The sequence below is a fragment of the Triticum dicoccoides genome, chromosome 2A (genome assembly GCF_002162155.2).
Source record: "Triticum dicoccoides isolate Atlit2015 ecotype Zavitan chromosome 2A, WEW_v2.0, whole genome shotgun sequence".
Taxonomy (NCBI): domain Eukaryota; kingdom Viridiplantae; phylum Streptophyta; class Magnoliopsida; order Poales; family Poaceae; genus Triticum; species Triticum dicoccoides.
In genome coordinates this window covers 209,311,656-209,323,717 of record NC_041382.1, presented here as the reverse complement: position 1 = coordinate 209,323,717, position 12,062 = coordinate 209,311,656, and positions in this window count along the sequence as shown.

Sequence of the window (12,062 nt, the reverse complement as noted above, 5' to 3'; positions counted from 1 at the left end):
CCCCCCTCCCCGATGCAGTTGGTTCTTCCCAAACTTCGGTGAGCCCCCCACCCCCTGAAAATCGACTGACCCAAAAGTCGATTTAGTCGACTGAAGTGTAGCCAAATCGGAACAGCATCGCAAGCAAGAGCAAGAGTGAGAGCAGCAGCGCGAGCAATAGCAAGAGCAGACCAGGCAGGGGACCGAGAGCAAGAGCAGAGCAGCAGTGCGAGCGAGAGCTAAAGAAGCACCAGCTCCTACTGATGTGGACGTCGCCGCTGAGGGAGCGACGTCATGGAGGAAGTGGCCGGCGACGCCGCGGTGGATGGAGCCGCGCCATGTCGACTCGGGATCGAGTGCCGGCAGCACCGTGAGATTGAATCAAGAAGAAAATGCGGCGATTAGTGTACAACCTCTTTGGGGGCGCCGATTAGGCCTCACCTTCATCCGAGGAAAAGGTGATGATGATTCTCTTCCGGTGGTGCAAGTGAAGACGATGGTGTGGGAATGGAGGTGGCGCAAAAGACGAGGGGAACGTCGAGGTAGCTCCTTAGAGGTGGAGGACGGGGTGGCTGAACCGGTGGGACGACGAGATCGACGACGGATCCTCATCTGGTATGATGGATGAGGGACGTCGAGGTGTTGCTATGGATGACGTCGTCGGGGAAGAGCCGGCTGGGTGGCGGACGGAGGAGGGTGTGGGGCTTCGCGGGTTCTCGCAACCTCGGTGTACGAATGGGTGGGCGGATGGGATGGGAGTGGGAAACCATGGCTTAGGGACGCCTTGTCCAAAATGTGGGGTAAGTTAAGAAAGTACCCCCGCCGATTTGAGCTAGGCGTTTCTTTCAGTTCAGGGGTATCACGGGCATTTGGTGTCGGGATTTCGCGGGAGGTGAGAGTTTTCACGCGTGTTGTAATTTTGGGATAGCAAGGCGCGGGTTGAGATGGAGGGAGTTTTCGGAGCACAATGAGACAAAGATATATCTTAAATATTTCGAGGTAACAAGGCACCGGTTGAAGAGGCGGGAGTTTTGCAGCACGATAGACAGAGATGCTAGCTTGAAATTTCGGCATAACAAGGCGCGGCTTGAAATTTTGGGAGAACAAGCTTAACGTGTAGCCAAAAAAGACAATCCGCAGCTCATCACTAGAGAGAGCCATGTCCCGTTTTACTATATTACTATAAATGCATTCAAATACAACAAAAAAACTAAAAAAAATCGGGACAACAAACATAACATGTACACTACCAAAACAATTTGCACTTCCCTCAACAATAAAAAACAATGTGTGTTATCTAGCATATGGACTAAATTTGAGTACATTTTCCCTGTTTTAATGGGATTGTACTCGAGTTAGTTATACAACCATCTAAATATTATATTCACAACACATGACATGAATATAGGAGAAGTAAATTCCTATATAAATATGAACTACATGTACATACGATCTCAAATTCAAATATATGTATCTTTTATGTTGAATTCAAATCATAGTACATGTATGCTATAGCTAGATGTTCGGAATCTAAACCATGTATGATACTACGTACAATGTGTTTAACATGCACAACACACACACAAACACAATTTAGACTAGTAGGGTACATGTGCATTGCACGCATGAGATTTGGCAACCAAATTATGAATAAATACCACATTATAGCATGTAAGCTTTGAGTCATATATGCATGATGTAGATGTTCGTTTAATTCTTATAGTTCATTTCATTCAAAATCATCTAGTGTTTATAAGAAAGCTAATCTATTTTAGGATTCATGGAATTGTGCATTGTAAAGCATAAATTAAAAACAAATAATGGCAAATCATGTAGAAAAACATTTGGGCAATCCTGATACGGAAGATTCTAGAACAAAGAAGAAGTGCTTGTGTTTTGAGGTTTGTGCATTATGCTTAAGTTCAACCATGGAGTCTTCTAGATTGTACATGTGGCAAAATCTAGTGGAATCTAGATGATATCCAATGGGCAGTAGTGCTCAAATTTGCCATCTCTGTACCATCGGATTGGCTTCATCCAACGACCATCTTTCAAATTTAAAGTTATCTGCACACTATATATGTAACATCCCAAAATTCTAAATTTTGGAATGTTATAGTAAATAGATAGATAGATTGATTGTTTGTTTGTTGTGTGACTGAAAGTGAGTGAAATTTGAACTTTTGAAAGTTAAATGAGAGGGAATAAAAGGACTTTCCCAAACTTTCATCTTTGCTTTCTGATCTCCAGGAATTCAAATGCTTTTCAACACAAAACCCTAAAGAGAAGATGGCATGACTTCTTCCATTTAAATTAAATGAAAAGGGCTGTTAAAAATATTTGAATTTCATTTGAAAATATTTCAAATTCTTAATCTTCAAGCAACTCAATGATTTTCATGAGAGAAGATAAAATGACTTCTTCAAAATATATGAAATATGAGTTGGAAGTTAAAAGGATCAAATTCAAAGTCTTTTTGGGAGTTATTTTTAAATTTGGAATTATTTGGGTTTTATTCAAATTATTTTTCTCCAAAAATAAAATATATGGAAATTAGGGTAAAATGATTCCCTACATCAGAAAATTGGAGAGAAATAAATTTGAATTAACTTTGGTATTTTTAAAATGATTTTATTTAGTTTTTATTGCACCAGTAGCACTCTTTGAATTATCTGAATTTGTGTGGATTTTATTTGGCATTCTAAAAATGTCCATGTTGTAGAAAATCTTTTTCTGCAAATTTTGATATATATGCCTATATAACGTTTTTATTTATTTTGTTTTATTGTTTTTAATTATCCGTGTTAAAAAATGTGTTTAAAAAAAAGAGAACTACGCCGACTGGGCCGGCCCAGCCAAAACCAGGCCACGGCCCAGCTCCTCCTTCCCCCTGCTCGGGACGAAGTCCCGAGCCAGTACGCGCCGCCGCCGTCCCATGGCCGGACTCCGCGCCGCCCTTGCCCCTTCCGCACGCCATCGCCCCTCCCTCTTATAAATCCGGCCCCGCCTCGGCCCTCTCTCCTCTTCCCCGCCTCTCGCCGCGCCTCCCGCATCTTGCCAAAGCCGCGCCGCCGCTGCACTTCGCCGCTGCCGCCTTCCGTCACCCACGCCGCTCCGCGCTGCCACTACCGCCGCCTGCTGCTGCCGCTGTTGCCGCCGCCGCCACCTGCCCGCCGCCTCGCCTCGCGTCGCCCCGCTCCTCGCTGACGGCCACCGCCGCGGGAAGCCGCCGGAGTTGACCGAACCACCACTGCCAGACCTGATCTGCACTGAACCGGTATAAACCGTCCCCGGTCCGGTTTATTTTGGTCTTCTCTGGTTTTCTTCTAAAAGATGGTTTTATTTAATAGTTAGGTTAGTTAGTGGACGTTTGCTAGTTTAGGATTTGTAGCGAACGGTTTTCGTCCTGTAAGCCACTGTAGTGAACGTTCGCTATTTAGTCTTTTTTCTGCCAGGGACCTATTCACTAGGTTTTCTTTTATAGTTTAGTCCCTGGTTTTCAAACGATCACTACTTTCTACTCGTTTATCCAAATCCAATGAAACCAATGCCCACTTCTTTGTTACGATCTCCTCTATCCGGTAAAACAACTCAAACATGTTTTTGAAAAGTTTAAAATTTGAATTAGATCAGATTTGAATTCAAACTTCGTTTGATCATAACTTGAGTTTCGTAGCTCCGTTTGAGTTGATTCTTTTTGCAAATTGAAGCTCTTAACCTAAGCTTTCTGATAAGGCCAAATTCATATAATTTTGGTACTGTTAGAAATTGTTATATGTTGCAAGAGTTATTTGCTTGGTTTTGATGTTTTTGGAATTGTCTTCTTTGATCTTTCTGATACTTTGAGTGATTGCTTATGTGTGGTTACTATTGCTTGCTTACGATAGATTGACCGGAGTGGGACGAGTAGAACTATCAAGAGTTTTGAGTGCGAATCATCTTCATCAACATTGCAGGCAAGTTCACACTTTGATCATGTCCCCTGTCATACCCAGTTTTTATGCATTAGTTTCACCCTCAAACATTGCATGAGTAGGATTGATAACATGTGGGTATTGGGAAGTAGTTGAGGTAGTACCTATTACCTGTTTATTATCAAACCCTTGGGAGTTACTATTACGTTATGCTTACATTGCCATGCTATGCTCGTAGACGTGGATTGGGTTTTGAGAGTATTTCATGACAGATGTGAGATTGTTAATTTAATGGTTTACTTAAGGTGGCAACTTAAACACACATCTGGGTGGATTGAGGCACCTGGGTATTCCAGGATTGCCTGTCTAGGCACCTGGGTAGACCAGGATTGCCTTTTTTTGGACCACCACCCAGGCTCAAAGGGATCATGAGATTTTTCATACTAGAAACTTCCGTGTGCAGCCACAAGCTATTATGGGCTCTAGCATAGTTGATTAAGTCGTGCGAACTCTTATAGGGTGGACTAGCAGATGTAGGGGAAAGTAGGTGTAACGGTCTATCCATCGTAAGGTGCTAGGACTTCTGAAAGACTATGTCTCGGTCATCCGTCTTCTCAAACACCATGTAGTGCGAGAAACCAAACGGAGGCGATCGAGTCTTGTGGGGAAAGTGCGCAAACCTCTGCAGAGTGTATGAACTAATCATGATTAGCCGTGTCCCCGGTTATGGACATCTTGAGTATCTAGTACCTGGATTATCATGTGAATCTCATCATGTTACTTTAAATAAATATTGTTGGGTTTTAATGATGCTTAATTGGGATTGAGAATGCTATCAACCATTCTCAATGTTTCACAACCACCATGATAGTTAAATAAAATTTATTCCTTTGTAGTAGGGGAAAATTGGCTTTTCGCAAAAACATTATAACCCTAGAGCCTTTCCACCAGCCAAATATGCATGTAGTGATAGCCTTTTTTCATCATTATCCTCTGGTGTGAATTTGCCAGTACATTCAATGTACTGACCCTTTGTGGCTGCAACGTCTCATGTTGCAGGATTTCTTACGATGAGTAAGTGATACGTTAGGGTTACGATTTCTACACTCAACTTTGCCGTTGGTGTTGATGGGAATCCACAACCTTGTTACTTCCGCTATTTGGATTGAGGTAATAGTATATACGTTACTTATACATGTGATTTACCGCTGTTATAAATCCTCGAGTATGGTGTGTGTCAGCATACCGATCCAGGGATGACACTTAAGCACAGAGACTTGATCCATTCGGGTCGGGTCGCTACAATATAGCAAATATAAAATATAATATATATATATAGGTGTATAGATATAGATATGTGATGCGAAAGCCACCCATCATCTCCAACGAGAATAATGTGTCCATGCACGGATGCAATGTGGACAAACGATGACTGCCATCGGTATCTCAAATTCAAATCAGTCTGGCCTTGTTCAATGTGTATACAGTACAACATGGTCGTTTCCAAACCACACTGCGCATATCTCGGTTATATTCATGCATGCATGGATTTCAAACATCATGATCTCTTATTCAAATATTTGAATTCAACCTTACATTGATTATGACCTCACCTAGTCTTTTACACCCACACGGTCGTCTTCTCTTTATAATTGTACCACTAACTTTCTCTCGTGCATGCATGCACACACACTACCAGTCGGCATTATCCATCGCACACATCCAATCTTTTTCTTCAGGTCGGTCTCCCATGCATGCACACATACACACCTCTCCCTCTCTATCAAATCGGGCATTCTTTATCTCTCACGTGCATGCGCAAGGATCGATGTTCCTCTATGTGTGTGTATATATAGCTAGGTCTTTCACAGTTTTCCACACAAACCGATCAATCTATATATCTAGTGAGGTCTCACCCTCTTTCACACTCCACATCGATCAATCTATACCTCTCTATATAGGATTACATAGCTAATACACCCACATTAATTATATATCCAACATCCCCCTCTCATCATCCGTGCCTTCCGCTTCATCTCTCAGACGCATGCACAATGGCGAAGACAAGGGGCAGCAAAGGCCCTGCCCCCCCTAACATCACTATATATCAAGGCTAATATGAATGTGATCATTAGACATTTGCTGGTAAATGGTTTAAGTTAATGAATTGGCCCTCCTCATAAAGTATTAGCAATGCTTGGCCCCCTAGGTCATTTATTTTTCATGGCTCCGCCACTGCGCGCAACAGCGCACGTTCTCGCCCCCTCTTTTTAAATATCCATCTCGCACTTGTGCACTCCTTCATAGTCTCCCTCCACTTGGCCCCTCGCACCATCTTCTAGCCCCCACCGGATTTTGCCACATGTACAATCTAGCAAACTCCATGGTTGAACTTAAGCATAATGCACAAACCTCAAAACACAAGTGCTTCTCCTTTGTTCTAGAATCTTCCATATCATGATCGTCCAAACTTTTTTTCTAGTTGAATTGACATTATTTGGTTTTACTTTATGCTTTACAACGCACAATTCCATGAATCATAAAATAGATTAAGGGCTTCTTTGATTCAAAGGGTTCTCAAAGGAATTTTGGAGGATTCTAATCCTTAGGAAATTTTCCTATCTTGGTTGTTTGATTCGTAGGATTATAAACCATAGTAATTTTTCCATAGGATTCATTTGCACTAGATTTCATAGGAAACATCCCATCCACTCAAACCTCTTTGAAAGAATCCTGCGTTTTTTCTATGCACAATCAAACACTCATACATACTTCCCTAGCTCCAACAATTATGAAAGAAAATTCCCACTGTAGTAAATTTATCAAAGCTTAATATGCAAAAGGTTTCAACATTTTATCACATTCTGACTTTTCTAGGGAATTATTGCAACAGCGGTAAACTTTCTGTTTTCAAACAGCAACATGTGGACTTCTAAAATAGGCATAGTAAAGGCTATCAATGCCACATTTATTGAAATAAAAGATGCAAAATATTGTTCTAAATAACAGCAAGCAAATCCTAACAAAATAAATTGATGCTCCAAGCAAAACACATATCATGTGGCGAATAAAAATATAACTCCAAGTAAAGTTACCGATGAACGAAGATGAAAGAGGGGATGCCTTCCGGGGCATCCCCAAGCTTAAGATCTTGGCTATCCTTGAATATTAACTTGGGGTGCCTTGGGAATCCCCAAGATTAGGCTCTTGTCACTCCTTATTACATAATCCATCAAATCCTTACCCAAAACTTGAAAACTTCACAACACAAAACTTAACAGAAAACTCGTAAGCTCCATTAGTATAAGAAAATAAATCACCACTTCAAGGTACTGTAATGAACTCATTATTTATTTATATTGGTGTTAAACCTACTGTATTCCAACTTATCTATGGTTTATAAACTATTTTACTAGCCATAGATTCATCAAAATAAGTAAACAACACAATGAAAACAGAATCTGTCAAAAACAGAACAGTCTGTAGTAATCTGGATCAAACGTATACTTCTGGAACTCATAAAATTATAAAATAAATTTCTGGACCTGAGGAATTTATCTATTAATAATCTTCAAAAAGAATTAAATAAATAGCACTTTCCAAATAAAAATGACAGCAGTTCTCGTGAGCGCTAAAGTTTCTGTTTTTTACAGCATGGTCAACAAGACTTTCCCCAAGTCTTCCCAACGGTTCTACTTGGCACAAACACTAATTAAAACATAAAAACTCAATCATAACAGAGGCTAGATGAATTATTTATTACTAAACAGGAACAAAAAGCAAGGAACTAAAATAGAATTGGGTTGCCTCCCAACAAGCGCTATCGTTTAATGCCCCTAGCTAGGCATGATGATTCCAATGATGCTCACATAAAGGATAAGAATTGAAATATAAAGAGAGCATCATGAAGAATATGACTAGCACATTTAAGTCTAACCCACTTCCTATGCATAGGTATTTTGTGAGCAAACAACTTATGGGAACAATAATCAACTAGCATAGGAAGGCAAAACAAGCATAACTTCGAAACTTTAAGCACATAGAGAGGAAACTTGATATTATTGCAATTCCTACAAGCATATGTTCCTCCCTCATAGTAATTTTCAGTAGCATCATGAATGAATTCAACAATATAACCAGCACCTAAAGCATTCTTTTCATGATCTATAAGCATAGAAATTTTATTACTCTCCACATAAGCAAAATTCTTCTCATTCGGGATAGTGGGAGTATCATAAGAGACTTGGATACTATAAATTGTTTCCACATTAAAAGAGTAATGTTCAGAAAAGGGGTAACCATAATCATGACAGGTTTTATAAATATAATCCTCACTACTTTTTATAGCATATGTGCCATCACAATAATTATCATAAGTAGGAGGCACGTTATTATTATTATAAATTTGCATATCAAAACTTGGGATACTAAAAATATCATGTTCATTAAACGTAGCATCCCCAAGCTTGGGACAAGCATTAATTGCAGCAAATATATTCTCAAATATGTCATCCTCATCAAACATATCTTCCCCAAGCTTGGGCCTTTTCATATCATAAGCATGATCACTCTCATCATTAATAGTATGGATAGCACCAATAGTATAACAATTATCATATTCTTCCAAGTAAGTGCCAAAAAGATTTTCAAGATCATAATAAGTATCATTATCTTCCACAATTATATTTTCATGAGGCACAATAGTAATAGGAGCACCATTATTTGGGAGGGATACCTTTTACCTCTCTTCCTTTTTCTTTTCTTCTTCTTCACCACATCATGTGTGGGCTCAATCCTCTTTTTGGAGCTCCTTATTAATGAGATTGGTTGAGTAGGAGGCTCCTCCTCATTACCTGATTCATCATAAGAAATAATAGGAGGATATTGGGAAGTCTTTTCCCTTTCATTAGTATTCTCTTCATCTTCTATTTGTTTTCTTTTCTTTATGTAGTTGGCAATATAAGGATTTTCAATGCAATTCACCGCACAATACATATAATTTTTCTCTAGATCAAAACGAAGAACTTTATCAAGGGCAAATTTTGGAATATCCTTAGTTATACGATTCATTTCTTCATAGCCCATAAGCAAACTAAGTTCATTATAATGTTCAAGGGAAATCATGTCATCACAATTTTTGGACACGATTAGATCATGAACCAATTTGCATCGGATGATTAAATGACCATGTTCATTACAAAGCTCACAAATATGGCCAAGAAAATTTAAATTTTCAGCACAATCATCTAGCTCTTCTTGCAACAATTTAGTTTCTAAGTACTTATGCTTCTTGCAATATCTATCTTCTCTATTTGGTGTGTACTTACAAACCCAATGCACTCCACAAAAATTGACATGTTTATAGGAGACATTTTCATCATAACTAGTGCAATCATCATTAGTGTCATGGATATTCAAAGAATTCGTACTAACAACATTGCAATCATGCTCATCATTCAAATATTTAGTTCCAAACATTCTAATGCATTCTTCTTATAGCACTTGATCACAATTTTCCTTTCCATCATACTCACGAAAGATATTAAAAAGATGAAGCGTATGAGGCAAACTTGATTGCATTTTTTGTAATTTTCTTTTATAGACTAAACTAGTGATAAAACAAGAAACTAAAAGACTCGATTGCAAGATCTAAATATATACCTTCAAGCGAAAACCTCCCCGGCAACAGCGCCAGAAAAGAGCTTGATGTCTACTACACAACCTTCTTCTTGTAGACGTTGTTGGGCCTCCAAGTGCAGAGGTTTGTAGGACAGTAGCAAATATCCCTCAAGTGGATGACCTAAGGTTTATCAATCCGTAGGAGGCGTAGGATGAAGATGGTCTCTCCCAAGCAACCCTGCAACCAAATAACAAAGAGCCTCTTGTGTCCCCAACACACCCAATACAATGGTAAATTGTATAGGTGCACTAGTTCGGCGAAGAGATGGTGATACAAGTGCAATATGGATAGTAGATAATAGTATTTGTAATCTGGAATTATAAAAACAGCAAGGTAACTGATACGTCTCCAACGTATCTATAATTTTTGATTGCTCCATGCTATATTATCTATTGTTTTGGACTATATTGGGCTTTATTTTCCACTTTTATATTATTTTTGGGACTAACCTATTAACCGGAGGCCCAGCCCAGAATTGCTGTTTTTTGCCTATTTCAGTGTTTCGGATAAACAGAATATCAAACGGAGTCCAAACGGAATAAAATCTTCGGAAGCGTGTTTTTCTCACCGAACGTGATCCAGGAGACTTGGACCCTACTGTAAGGGATCAAAGAGGTGGTCACGAGGGTGGGGGCGCCCCCCCTAGGGCGCGCCCCCTGCCTCATGGGCCCCTCGGTGCTCCACCGACGTACTCCTTCCTCCTATATATACACACGTACCCCCAAACGATCAGAACAGGAGCCAAAAACCTAATTCCACCGCCACAACTTTCTGTATCCACGAGATCCCATCTTGGGGCCTGTTCTGGAGCTCCGTCGGAAGAGGGCCGTCATCACGGAGGGCTTCTACATCATCCTAGCCCCTCCGATGAAGTGTGAGTAGTTTACCTCAGACCTTCGGGTCCATAGTTAGTAGCTATATGGCTTCTTCTCTCTCTTTGAATCTCAATACAAAGTTCTCCCCCTCTCTTGTGGAGATCTATTCGATGTAATCTTCTTTTTGCAGTGTGTTTGTTGAGACTGATGAATTGTGGGTTTATGATCAAGTCTATCTATGGATAATATTTGAATCTTCACTGAATTCTTTTATGCATGATTGGTTATCTTTGCAAGTCTCTTTGAATTATCCGTTTGGTTTGGCCAACTAGATTGGTAGTTCTTGCCATGGGAGAAGTGCTTAGCTTTGGGTTCGATCTTGCGGTGTCCTTACCCAGTGACGAAAGGGGCAACAAGCCACGTATTGTATTGTTGCCATCGAGGATAACAAGATGGGGTTTATTTCATATTGCATGAATTTATCTCTCTACATCATGTCATCTTGCTTAAGGTGTTACTCTGTTTTTAACTTAATACTCTAGATGCATGCTGGATAGCGGTCAATGAGTGGAGTAATAGTAATAGATGCAGAATCGTTTCGATCTACTTGTCACGGACGTGATGCCTATATACATGATCATGCCTAGATATTCTCATAATTATGCTCAATTCTATCAATTGCTCAACATTAATTTGTTCACCTACCGTAGAATACTTATGCTCTTGAGAGAAGCCACTAGTGAAACCTATGGCCCCTGGGTCTATTCTCATCATATCAATCTCCATCACTTTTATATTATTTTGCTATTTACTTTGCTTTTACTTTTTACTTTGCATCTTTATATCAAAAATACCAAAAATATTCTATCTATCAGATCTCACTCTCGTAAGTGACCGTGAAGGGCTTGACAACCCCTAATCGCGTTGGTTGCGAGTAGCTATCGCTTTGTGCAGGTACGAGGGACTTGAGCGTGGGCTCCTACTGGATGGATACCTTGGTTCTCAAAAACTGAGGGAAATACTTACGCTACTCTGCTGCATCATCCCTTCCTCTTTGGGGAAAACCAACGCAAGCTCAAGACATAGCAAGAAGGATTTCTGACGCCGTTGCCGGGGAGTCTACGCAAAAAGTCAATATACCAAGTACCCATCACAATCCCTATCTCTCGCATTACATTATTTTCCATTTGCCGCTCGTTTTCCTCTCCCCCCAATTCACCCTTGCCGTTTTATTCGCCCTCTCTCTCCATCCTCCCTCTCTGTTTGCCTCTTTTGTCCGCTTGCTTTTTGTTTGCCCGTGTGTTAGATTGCTTGTTTGTCGCGATGGCTCAAGATACTACCAAATTGTGTGACTTCACCAATACCAATAATAATGATTTCCTTAGCACTCCGATTGCTCCTCTTACCGATGCTGAATCTTGTGAAATTAATACTGCTTTGTTGAATCTTGTTATGAAAGATCAACTCGCCGGCCTTCCTAGTGAAGATGCCGCTACTCATCTGAATAGCTTCGTTGATTTATGTGATATGCAAAACAAAAAAGATGTCAATAATGATGTCGTTAAATTGAAGCTATTTCCTTTTTCACTTAGAGACCGTGCTAAAGCTTGGTTTTCGTCTTTGCCTAAGAATAGTGTTGATTCGTGGAACAAATGCAAAGATGCTTTTATCTCT